The 13,443-nt window shown below is 37.8% G+C and overlaps 1 protein-coding gene and 1 pseudogene across 6 annotated transcripts in view; both read right to left on the bottom strand.

The window, feature by feature from the left end:
• KLHL2 (kelch like family member 2) overlaps positions 1-13,443 on the bottom strand; it is a 117,566-nt gene that overhangs the window by 60,771 nt on the left and 43,352 nt on the right. The window lies entirely within an intron of this gene.
• On the bottom strand, positions 8,905-9,085 carry LOC116543000 (annotated as a pseudogene).

A 13,443-nucleotide genomic window follows, 5' to 3' on the forward strand; every position in this document is an offset into this window, starting at 1 on the left:
ATTCTCAGCAAACTGACACAAGAGCAGAAAATCAAACACCGCATGTTCTCACTCATAGGCGGGTGTTGAACAATGAGAACACATGGACATAGGGAGGGGAGCATCACACACTGGGGTCTGTTGGGGGGAAATAGGGGAGGGACAGCGTGGGGTGGGGAGTTGGGGAGAGATAGCATGGGGAGAAATGCCAGATATAGGTGATGGAGGAAGAAGGCAGCAAATCATGCTGCCATGTATGTACCTATGCAACAATCTTGCATGTTCTTCACATGTACCCCAAAACCTAAAATGCAATAAAAAAAAGGGTTAAATGGCTTGACCAAATCATACAGCTAGTCATGGAAAGCTAGGGATATAATCACATTGGTCAACTTTTTGGTCTACCCTTCTAATACCTTCAAACCCAAATTTAGGTGCAGAATGAAAGTATTTGTATAATTTCTAAACCTCAAATACTGTCCTTTTCATCAAGAATAATAAAGACAACAATCAGTTCAACAATGCATTCTTGCAGTTGCTTCCATTTACAGAGTAATTACTTCATCAGGCACTGTGCTAAACACTTGTCAGGCAATAATATATTATATCTATTTTACACAAGTGAATACAGAGGGTAGGAGAAGTTGGGTAACTTGCTCAAGGTCACACACCTGCTATGGGACAGGCCAAGCCTGCTATGAGAGCAGTACTAACCAAATGTGCATAATGATTTTAGATGACATACAGATAAACTTCTTGGATTAGTAGTTAAGAATATAGGTTCGGGCAGGGCTTGGTGGCCAGGATGGTCTCGGTCTCTTGACCTCGTGATCCGCCTGCTTCGGCTTCCCAACATGCTGGGATTACAGGCTTGAGCCACCACGCCCAGCCGAATATTCTAATCTTTCAATATCTAATATAATTCTGATACTGTGGTTTAACATATCACTGAAAAAGAAGAATGTGCTTTTAATCTGGAGCTATTGTAATCCCATGGCTTATTTTCTACTGAAGTGGATAAATTGTACTACTGGTAACAAATGTAAGAAACACCTAGCAATGTAAAGAGGTGATTTCTTAATTTGCTATTTAGGTCACAAAAATATCTTGGGCATTGTAACTAAAAGGACCAATGAATAAATTTATGTCTTTGAAACTGTATTTTCTGAGCTCTCTAAAGCAAAGGAGTGGTCGAACACTGCAGCTTCTTATATGAAGTAGAATTACATTGATACAATAAACCCCCAGCCACCATCTAATGGAAAATTTCCATCTATTTGTGATGCATGGTATTAACCCTGAGATTGATTAAAAATAACCTTAAGGTACTCTATGATCCTGAAGTATATTCCAAAACATCAAAGATGAAGCAATTATAATTTGCTATATATTTTGAATGTTAATGATATTTTCTAAGAATCTAAGAGTGATTAAATTCAATATAGTATATACTGAAGGAAGGCCACACTCCAAAAGCCAAAATATCTCTCTTGGGTACAACTGCCTCTAGGAAAAATGTAAAGCAGACAGTGAATGTAAAGAGGCCCTCACCCCTCCTTCCTACATCTTTTTCCTTTAGTTCTATTCCATCAACTCAGAGTCTCTTCATTCTGAATTCATCTGTGTGCCATCTAAATAATGAGAACGCTGGTGCTCTTACCGAGGGCTCAGTCCCTTTCAAGTCACTACTAACAGTGCTGCTTCACTTCATTTGCTTCACAGCACCTACTGCTGTCAGCACTGATCTTATGTATTTGTTCCCATGTTTATCGTCTCTTTCCCTGCAAAAAGTTCTGTGACAGTAGGATCGTGTCTGTTTTACCCTCTGTCATATCCTCAGGTCTTAGAAGAATATGTACCTCATAAATGAATTAACCTGAAGATAATTTTATGACTCCCATGTGTATTTGTATTTTAAGAGATACAATTCTACATGTTCTTTGAGACAAAATTACAAACTCTGTTTCCAGGAATATATGTGTACCAGACACTTCTTGTAGCCTACTACAAATCCTCTCTGCCTTACCTGCTTAAGCCACCACCGCAGCAACCAGGCCCAAGCAGGCTTTGATCACCTTTCTGAAGATATAATGTAATAGGGCCTCACCACAGCCCCCAGCCATCTCTCTCTCTGGCTTCTTATCCTAGGACTTCAGTGATGCACTGGGATCATACCCACACAATCTGGAAGCATGTGGGAAATAATGCTGGGGGACCACTCTTGACTAGCAGAGAACAGATCAAAGGAACAGAAATGCTTCCCCCTTGTATTCTCCTAGAAGACAGTTCTGAGACACATTTCATAAAGCTTTTAAAGGTCCTGTCACATGCAGCAATGGCCAGATCTGTACTATATTTATGAACTGGTTTTCCTTCATTTCCAGTTCAAGTTCTCCATTTACCGACCGTGGCTCCTTGGGATCACTTCCCAAACAAATGAACTGCACATAAGCCTTGCCTGTAGAAGAACCCCAAGCTGTTATACTACACAATGCAACAAACTGTGAATGTGTATAGTCTTAGCTATAGGACTATTAATTATAGTACTATTTAAAATATATTAAAAATGAAAAGAATGTCCAATAACAAGAGAAAAATGAAGTCAATTCTAGAATATCAATGAAACAATATTTTGCAGCTCTTAAAAGAGATGTAGTAGACAAATATTTAATAACTTAGAAAAAAATGCTTCTAATACATTTAGTATAAAAAGCTAGTTTCCAAAAGAACATGCAGTATGACCCCTTTTTTGGGTAAACACATGTGTACATAGCAACAGACAGCATTAGAGGGCTATACCTCAATTGTTAATAGGGTTTCTCTGATTAGGTGTGGTATGGACGTTTTCTATTTACTTTTACATATTTGTTAAATTTTATGTATTTGCTAAATGTGTATTTTCTATGCACCATTTAAATGGTCAAATATTATTTAAAAGAAAAGGAGAAACAAGTAAAGGAATATCTTTCTGAATCTCTACAATGCTAGCAAATATAGCAAGAATTAAGGGGAGCTATACATGGACTGTGGATTCTCCAGGAAATATCACCCCCGACTCAGTTGAGATTGCCTCACTTTGGCATGTTCTAAGTCTGAAAGGCCTTTGATTCTCAAGCCAGTGTTTTGTAGAACAGTAAACAGGCTCTACACATTACTCTTCCTGTTTGTGTGAACAGCAACAGCTTTAAGTGTTTGGACAAACATGAAGTAGAAGGACATGAGCCCTCTAATTAAATAAATGTAACTTAAAATGCTGTCATTTTGCCAGAGCAATCAGGCAAGAAAAAGAAATAAAGGGCATTCAAATAGGAAAGGAGGAAGTCAAATTGTCTCTATTTGCAGACGACATGATTGTATATCTAGAAGGCCCCATCGTCTCAGCCCCAAACCTCCTGAAACTGATAAGCAAGTTCAGCAAAGTCTCAGGATACAAAATCAATGTGCAAAAATCACATGCATTCCTATACACCAATAACAGACTTAAAGAGAGCCAAACCAAGAACAAACTTCCATTCACAATTGCCACAAAGAGAATAAAATACCTAGGAATACAACTAACAAGGAACGTAAAGGACCTCTTCAAGGAGAACTACAAGCCACTGCTCAACGAAATAAGAGAGGACACAAACAGATGGAGAAACATTCCATGTTCATGGTTAGGAAGAATCAATATCGTGAAAATGGCCATACTGCCCAAAGTAATTTACAGATTCAATGCTATCCCCATCAAGCTACCAATGACCTTCTTCGCAGAACTGGAAAAAACCACCTTAAACTTCATATGGAACCAAAAGAGAGCCCACATAGCCAAGTCAATTCTAAGCAAAAAGAACAAAGCAGGAGGCATCACACTACTGGACTTCAAACTATACTACAAGGCTACAGTAATCAAAACAGCATGGTACTGGTACCAAAACAGAGATATAGACCAATTGAACAGAACAGAGGTCTCAGAGGCAACACAACATATCTACAACCATCTGATCTTTGACAAACCAGACAAAAACAAGCAATGGGGAAAGGATTCCCTGTTCAATAAATGGTGTTGGGAAAGCTGACTAGCCATGTGCAGAAAGCAGAAACTGGACCCCTTCCTGACACCTTACACTAAAATTAACTCCAGATGGATTAAAGACTTAAACATAAGACCTAACACCATAAAAACTCTAGAAGAAAATCTAGGCAAAACCATTCAGGACATAGGCATAGGCAAGGACTTCATGACCAAAACACCAAAAGCATTGACAACGAAAGCCAAAATAGACAAATGGGACCTAATCAAACTCCACAGCTTCTGCACAGCAAAAGAAACAATCATTAGAGTGAATCGGCAACCAACAGAACGGGAAAAAATTTTTGCAGTTTACCCATCTCACAAAGGGCTGATATCCAGAATTTACAAAGAACTAAAACAGTTTTACAAGAAAAAAACTAACAAGCCCATTCAAAAGTGGGCAAAGGATATGAACAGACACTTTACAAAAGAAGACATACGTGAAGCCAACAAACATATGAAAAAATGCTCATCATCACTGGTCATTAGAGAAATGCAAATCAAAACTACATTGAGATACCATCTCACGCCAGTTAGAACGGCGATCATTAAAAAATCTTGAGACAACAGATGCTGGAGAGGATGTGGAGAAATAGGAACACTTTTACACTGTTGGTGGGAGTGTAAATTAGTTCAACCATTGTGGAAGACAGTGTGGCGATTCCTCAAGGACCTAGAAATAGAAATTCCATTTGACCCAGCAATCCCATTACTGGGTATATATCCAAAGGATTACAAATCGTTCTACTATAAGGACACGTGCACATGAATGTTCATTGCAGCACTGTTTACAATAGCAAAGACCTGGAACCAACCCAAATGCCCATCGACGATAGACTGGATAGGGAAAATGTGGCACATATACACCATGGAATATTATGCAGCCATCAAAAACGATGAGTTTGGGTCCTTTGAAGGGACATGGATGAACCTGGAAACCATGATTCTCAGCAAACTGACAGAAGAGCAGAAGATCAAACACTGCATGTTCTCACTCATAGGCGGGTGTTGAACAATGAGAACACATGGACACAGGGAGGGGAGCACTACACACTGGGGTCAGTTGGGGGGAAATAGCGGAGGGACGGTGGGGGGTGGGGAGCTGTGGAGAGATAGCAAGGGCAGAAATGCCAGATGTAGGTGATGGGGAGGAAGGCAACAAATCACACTGCCACGTGTGTTCTATGTAACAATTTTGTATGTTCTTCACATGTACCCCAAAACCTAAAATGCAATAAAATAAATGGGAAAAAAATAAATAAATAATGCTGTCATTTTGTAAAATAGGAAAAAAAAAAACTTTTTTATTTGGATATGTTGATTTCCAACAAATGGAGACAAATAAAAAGGCTGTACATTTTATACTGTGGAGATGCCTTCTGTAATGAAAAAGAATTGGGGGGGATAATCCACTACTGATTAGTCAAGACACGCAGAGCATGAGAAATGGAAGACACCCTAGCCAAACAATGAGCATCCGTGTGACACTCTAAACCAACTGCACATTTTAAAGATGCTTCATCCTACTTCACATTGTTTGACAAGCCAAATTACATATAAGATGTTTCGCTTAGACAAGTATACTCCTTCTGCTTGGCTATTAGGATCTGTAGTTTATTTTCAGCTTGGGCATTTATTCCACAGGGGGAAATAATTTATGCGGTATGTCTTTTAAATCCTGAGCCATTACCAGTTTGTTTATTAGGAAGAGGCTACCAAGGGGTCCGGTTGCTCCATACATAAAACTTCTAGATATCTAAGAAAACATCCAAGCATGAAAAGACAGCTATTGTTGTTGCTGTTGTTTTTGACTCTGCTGGCTGCAGCTATTCTACGAGGTGGAGCTTAGGGAGAAGTCGGGGGAGGAGGCAGGCAAGGTTGATGTGTTTAGAAGATGAAACACTTAGTGATGAAGAAAAGCAGATCTGAGTGGAGAGCCACAGTTGGGTGCACATAGCAGAGGGCTGGGTCTTGCGGACAAGGCATGGGGTTTTGAGATGTAGAAGTGTGAATAAGGAGATGGCAGGATGCCAAGGACAAACATTTCCTATGTCAAAACTCTGCACTGGGCCAGCCCCTTACATCCCAGAAAGAGGAAGGAAACTTTCTTCCTCCTCCTTTCCGGCACCCCATATGCAACTTCGCCTGCCTCCTCCCCCACATTCCACCTCTAGGAAGAGCTATGCCCGGTAGTTTAAAAAACAAAAACAAAAACCTGTCTTGCTATTAGCTCATATTAAAGGCTGATAACACAAGATCTTCCAGAATAAATCCCTTCTAGGGGCTTTTAAGATTTTAAGAGAGGTTGACTCTTAAGCAGAATACAAATGCAACTGGTGGAATTTCCAATGTTATAATAATTAATGAAGTGGAAAAGCAAAGGTAGTTTGGAGAGAAGAAATTTGGGGGCAGTGCGGCCTCAGGCAGACTGAAAGCCATCTCTCCCTACACTATCCTTTTTTCAGTTGCTACTTCTACTGCTTTTAACCCAAGGTTTCTCTTAAAAGTCCAATTTATTTGACAGTGGCCCAAATGGATAATGAAGACACCACCTACCTCTCAGGGTTGTTGAAAAATTAAATGTTGGTTAACCATTTAACACAACGCATGGCAATGACAATGTAGCACATCAGCTCTGACTCAAGGCTTTTTTTCTTGGCTTTAACATTCAACCCCATGACAGTGGAATAGCAAGATTTACTCTCTCCCTCATAAGATGATGTTTTATCCCAGATCATTCACAATATAGGTAGCTTCCTTTTCGGATCAAATATTCTCAATATAAAAGATGTAATCAGGGAAAATTTGCAAAAGAAGAAACATAGCATACAACAATGAGAAATGTATTTGATGCCTCATTAGTTATCATATCAATATAAAACAATCAGAGAGCATTTTATAACTATGATACTAAATGTTTTTACTTTTCTTTCTAGCACCTCCCAATTCAAACAACAAAATGTTTTCAGGCAATATACATTCAAACTAAAGTATAGTAAGCTTTGGCCCTTAGCATATTTTTGCTGTCACTGTAAACTAATCAACTCTTAGAAAACAAACAAGCAGTATTGATCAATAGATACCAAAAAATATAAACGTTTAAAATATTTGACCCTAGAATTATGTTTCCAAAAATCTACCCCAAGAAAAAGTTCAAAAAAAAGGGAACAAAATATGTATGTGACTTTTACTTTAGCATTACTTACAAGAGTAGGAAAAAAAAAAAAAAAAGAAAAAGAAAAACAGAACCAAGTAAAGATGTAACAAGATGGCAACAATTAAGTAAATTATGGTAAATCCATATGATGAAATGTTATAATCAGTAATAATAAAGACCAATAATGGCTTTAAAAGTAACTACTATTTCTAAAGTATTTGCTATAACAAACAATCCTATTATAAAATTACATGGACTTGGCACACAGCTTTAACCTATCATCATATTAGAAGAACTTAATTGACAACAAGCTCGTCTGATCTCAGGAAACTTAGAAAATAAAACAATGTTGACACAAACAGAACAAACTACTGAACATCTCCACACCAAGTATTTTTAACACAGAGTGGACACAGTAGAGAAAGTATTCTACTCGTCTTTTTAATGACAGCCTGGCTCCTGCCCTTGCAACCGTCACCCCTACAGCTGGCAGCACTGGATGTGGATCCATCCTGTCTCTAGTCAGAGACACATATCCATTAACAGGCTAAACTGTAGTAAACGCTTACAATGCAATACTCATCAATAAACAGGGATGACTCCTGAAGTACACAACAGCATAGATGACTCTCACAAATTTGTTATGAGGAAGAAGTCAGCCTTAAAAAAAAATAGATTCTGTATGATTCTATTTACATAAAGTTCAAGAACAGGCAAAACTAATCTATTATAATAGAAATTGCATCAGTGGTTGCCTGGCAAGGGAGTGGAAGATTTATTGAGAAGAGACTTGAGGCCGTAAATGCTCAAAACTTCAATTTGGGTGTGGGTTAATAGGTGTGTACATTTGTTAAAACTTAGCAAACTATACAGTTAAGATCTATGGTATGTAAATTATATCCCACTAGGGGAAAAACAAATCAAGTACAGTCAACCCTCCAGATCTGTGGGTTCCGCATCTGTGGATTCAACCAACCTCAGATCAAAAATATTCAGGAAAAATGGTGTACCTGTACTGAGTATGTACAATTTTTTTTCCCCCGTCATTATGTTCTCTAAACAATGTCATATTAACGATTATTTACACAGCATTTACACTGTATTAGGTATTGTACATAAACTAGAGATGATTTAAAGTACACAGGAGGGGATGAGTATAGTGGCTCACATCTTTAATCCCACACCTTGGGAAGCCAAGGGTGGTGGATTACCTGAGGTCAGGAGTTCAAGCCCAGCCTGGCCAATACAGTGAAACCCTGTCTCTACTAAAAATACAAAAAGCACCTGGGCATGGTGATGGGCACCTGTAATCTCAGGTACTCGGGAGGCTGGGACAAGAGAATTGTCTGAACCCAGAAGGCAGAGGTTTCAGTGAGCTGAGATTGTACCACTGCACTGCAGCCTGGGTGACAGAGCAAGACTTCGTCTCAAAAAACAAAAAAGTATACAAGAGGATGTGCAGGGGTTATATGTAAATATTAATACAATGCCACTTTATGTCAGGGACTAGAGCATGCTTGGATCTTGGTGCCCAAGACTAGTCATGAAACCAACCTCCCACAGATACTGAGGGATAGATAACTGTACTTTAAATCCATACTAAGAGATTAACCAGAGGTCAATGGACAGGATTTATAAGCCATCAAATAAATTTTCAAATGGAAAATAATAATCCTACCTGATAGAACCCAAAAGAAGCAGCAACCCCCCAAAAATGCACTTACATGACCAAATTTCTACACTAGCATTGATAAACTTATTTTAAAACAGTAGCTTGTGCAGAAGTGTTAGTGATACAGCTATATTCTATTTTCACAAGAAATAAAGCTTTCAATTAGCAATAATCGTGACTCGGATAAACCTCATTCGCTATGATACTGTCACTGCACAAAGCTAGAAATAAAGTTTTCATAAATTATATATCCTAAGAAAAGGCACAATACACTTAAACCATATTATCAGAAGCATATTAATTTTACTAACCTAACAATGAGATTAAAATATTAAGGTCCAAGAGGTAATAATATTTTTAAAAACTGTATGTCAATAATGCTAGGGTATATAAAACCTTTGGCTGGTCTCAAACCAAACATGCCAGAACCACACAGAATTTCACAACTCTAGACTGTGACCAGCTGGACTGGATTGGAGAGATGTACCCTGAACTCTGGCAACCAGCCCGATACAACTGTGCTGTCCCACACACAGCCTCCATACCTCCACACATCACAAATCAAGAAAAAAAAAATCACTTTGAACTGGATTTATTTCTAACAAGGGCTTTAATTTATTTCTGTTTTTCTCATTCTAGTTCAAATTACTAAGACACTATTATAAGATGCTCAGTCATAATCAGGATGGAGTCATTTTTTGTTCATCAAGATAAATGCCTTTTATATACCACATGAAACTACTTAAACCATGAATCTCAAAATGATTCAACCGTGGAGACGTCTTCAAGGACTATATATTTTAATAATACAAAGCCACAAGTAACTCAATTACTAACGCTTCTCGAGTACCTAGCCTTGCTCTAAATAATAAATTTTTTAAAAAGCACTTTGAGTTTCATATCCATTTAGTTTTATAAGATGCTCTTATAATATGGTTTCTAGGTTTTCTTAAACTAGCTGACCTCAACGGCCTTTCTATATTAAATAATACACTTTTGTTTATTCTATATTATTATATTGAATAAAAATAACTAGAATAGAGAATGAATGTTCTACTTGGTCTAATATCTTGATTAAAATTATGAGGATTACCAAATTCAGACTTAAAATATAATAAAATACAATACACATCAAAACTGAAATGGTAAATTAAAACTTTCGTCTCTGGATAATAAAAAATTAGTACTAACCAGGTAAAGTGATAAAATACCAATGTAACAGATTTCTAGGTACAGTACTAGAAATTAAATAAGCTCCCATGGTTATATCATAAACAACCACTAATCCTGAAGGTTTGATTCAAGAATTTACGTTTTTTTTTTTTTTGAAGTTTTAACCTGTGTTTTCCAAGTACATCATCTGCCAAACCCTATTACTCACAAAGGACTTCTATCTCATATGAGAAAGAAAACTGAATGGAAAAGCAATAAGCCTTCCATAGATACTGCTGGGATATACATAACATTTTCTCCAGTCACTACATGTTAAACCAATGGAACAGGTGATTCTAAATCAGATTTAGCACGGTACTACAATCACCTGAGTGTTGTCTCCACGCCAACTCAAATGCACAAGAGAGAGAGAACTCTATAGCAAATTAGGGACATTTTTAGTCTGTCCTGATTCACAAATATAAAGAGGGAAGGAAAAGTCATATGAGCTGTCTTCTACCCAGTGATCCCAAATAATTTTAATGAGTTATTCTTTTTCTTGGTCTCAAGTCTTTTATTGCTACCCATCTCTTATTTCTGGCCAACACTTATAGGGCATTCAGATATTTTTACAAGCTTTAACTGGTATATTTTTATACCATCTCGATGCAGTGGCAAAGCATTATTGGCCTCATTTAATAGCTGAGAAACAGAAAGGTTAATATCTTACTCAAGGCCATTCTTGAAGTCAGTAAAAAATTCAAGATTTGAGCTCTGAATTTCAATACAATAATTAGCCAAAATCCACTGGCCCATGAAGTTTACCAGCAGAGAGTCAACCTAAGGGCTTATTATGTACTGAGTTGTTTCACACTAACGTAAATATCCAGCATTATATGTGTAATTTAAATGATTTTGCGAAGTCACTAACAACATTTTGAAAAACTGCTCAGTAGATGTTTCTGTTCACCTTGAAGATGGGCTTTCTACAGAACTCCTTGCTACTTCGCAATATCTAAATGTGTGGCTGCAAATGAAGCATGGTCATCCTCATCCACTCAAAATGGGTGGAGGGCAGTGTAGAGGAAGTGGGTCTGAAACATGATTGCAACTAAGCTCAAAACATAATCAAATATGTAGTTATAATCCCTGTCAGAAGAAATTATTTTTAACATGAGGTTTAAAATGGTCCACATTATTCAATCTCCATAAGGAGATAAATAAGAATTAAAAATACCAGGGCCCCCTGCCCTCTAGTTGAGAATCTCTGAGTCAATGAACCACTATGTATGGTGGAGTTTAGCACATTCTCAAGTGCTTGGAGACAGAAAACTACAACTACCAGACTACAAAAAATTCAGAAATGGGTTATCCAAAGAGCAATTATTTGTCAGAGTTTTCCCAGTACCATGAAAGGTAAGGAGATAATGGATTTCACAGTATGCAATCAATACTCAAATCACTAGAAAGGTATGTTTTGCAGTGGAATGACAGTTTAACAGGATGCTCTGTTATCCCTTTGAAGTAAATTCCCTATCCTTATGATTCCCTGCTCACCAAATGATGCTCTGATTACTAATTCTATCATTTAGGTACCTAGATCCTGGGAATGACACACACTGGATAAACACAGTACCTGTTACCCCACTGAAAATCTGTTTAAGATCATTATGGTACATGTACTAGTGTTCTGATTTTGGCTAGTCTGAGCTATTTTCCAAAAGTCTGGTCAATTCTGAAGAAGCTAACAAAATAGTTTCTAGACCTGCAAAGCCAAGAAACAGACTGGACAAGCAATGTCTAACCCCCGTTGTGACATCACCTTCGTTGCTCACCATCTCAAGCAGGTCCATCTGAATCTCTGTACCCTGATCCAGGAGCTGCACCATAAGCCAGCATAGAAAACAAAGCACGCTTTCTGGATTACCACTGAGTACCTATGTCTTTCTGGTATCCAAGCAGTCAACATCTATTAGTCATCTGTTGGGTATTTCCATGTTAGAAATGCATGCTAAAAATAAAGTCTAGAAAAATAAAATATATCCACAAACAACATAGAAATCACTGTATTTATGCATAATAACATATATTCGGTCACATCTCTGTTATTTATGAAACTCTTCTCTCTCACACTCCAGTAACTTACAGCTAAATTTTCCAATTCTTCTGACCACACTACATAGTAAGACTTTTTACCTCACAACCTAGAACTCAAAGTTTCACAAACCATCTGCTATTTTCTGAAATAGACTTTAGGCTTGAATAGCATTTCCTACTCTTGCCTCTAAGTTTTCTCTTAAATGCTATTAATGACCTACTAAGTTTATTTCTTGACTCATTAGTTGATCACCATCCACACGTGAAAAACAAAAATGCTGCTATAAGGCCTGGAGATGCAACTCCACAGTGCTACTTCCTTTCTCCTTTCTACAAAAACCCCCGCTCCTTGGAAGCACACATCCTCTCACCTTCCTCATTGGGACTATCAAACGACACCTCAGTCACTCCTACTCATTTACAGGTGGCTTTTTTTTTTCCTGGCCAACTTCCTCCATATACCAAGATGGTACAGGTGGTTCTAAATCAAAGATTTAGTATGGTACTACAATTACCCCAGAGTGCTGTCTCCATGCTAACCACTCAAACACACAAGAGAGAGAGAACTTTTTAAAACCTAAATCACCATTCCCTCCACCACAATTTCTGACAATTTTTGATAACATAAATATCCAAATAGAACATCTCAGTTTCCTGAGTTCCAACCACCTCTTCCTCCTCCACTCTTTCTCAACTACCTACTCATGTAGTCTTGTTCTAGACTTTCTTACTCCAGAATAATTTTTAAAACATGGAGTAGAGCCAATCTCCCAGTCAACCTCAGCCAATCTGCAAATCTATAAATGATTTTTTATTAAGCCACTGAGCTTTGGCTACTTTGTTCTGTGGCATTTTCGTGGCAATAGCTAACTAACACATTCATCACCTTTATACATAAGTATAAGTAGTTTAACGTGGCTGAAGAAAATCATACAACCATTCTACCTGATATTTATGACTGCAAATCACCCAACATGGCCTGACAATTCGACTACACTTCACTAGTAAATTCACCTTCATCCTTTACAAGACAAGGATTTAACATCTTTAGCTCTGATCTCCAACATCCCTTTTTGTCATCTTCCTTTTGGCTGATTACCTGCCACAGCCTTTATAATTATAAAGGCCGATAAAATACCTACCTTTCCACCATCCAAGCCACTAACTTGTATCTGACACCACAGCCTGCCTTCCCTCTGGTTAACAATCGGAGTTTTCCTACTCCATTCTAAGATAAACCCCTTCATTTTGTTTCAGATGCCAATCTCTCTCACTTTCGCAATTATACCCCTTCTTTCTTTCTCCCCTTTGTCACATCAACTTTCACTTTTC

This window comes from Sapajus apella, unplaced genomic scaffold (genome assembly GCF_009761245.1).
Source record: "Sapajus apella isolate SASKATOON/1434 unplaced genomic scaffold, GSC_monkey_1.0 scaffold177, whole genome shotgun sequence".
NCBI lineage: Eukaryota > Metazoa > Chordata > Mammalia > Primates > Cebidae > Sapajus > Sapajus apella.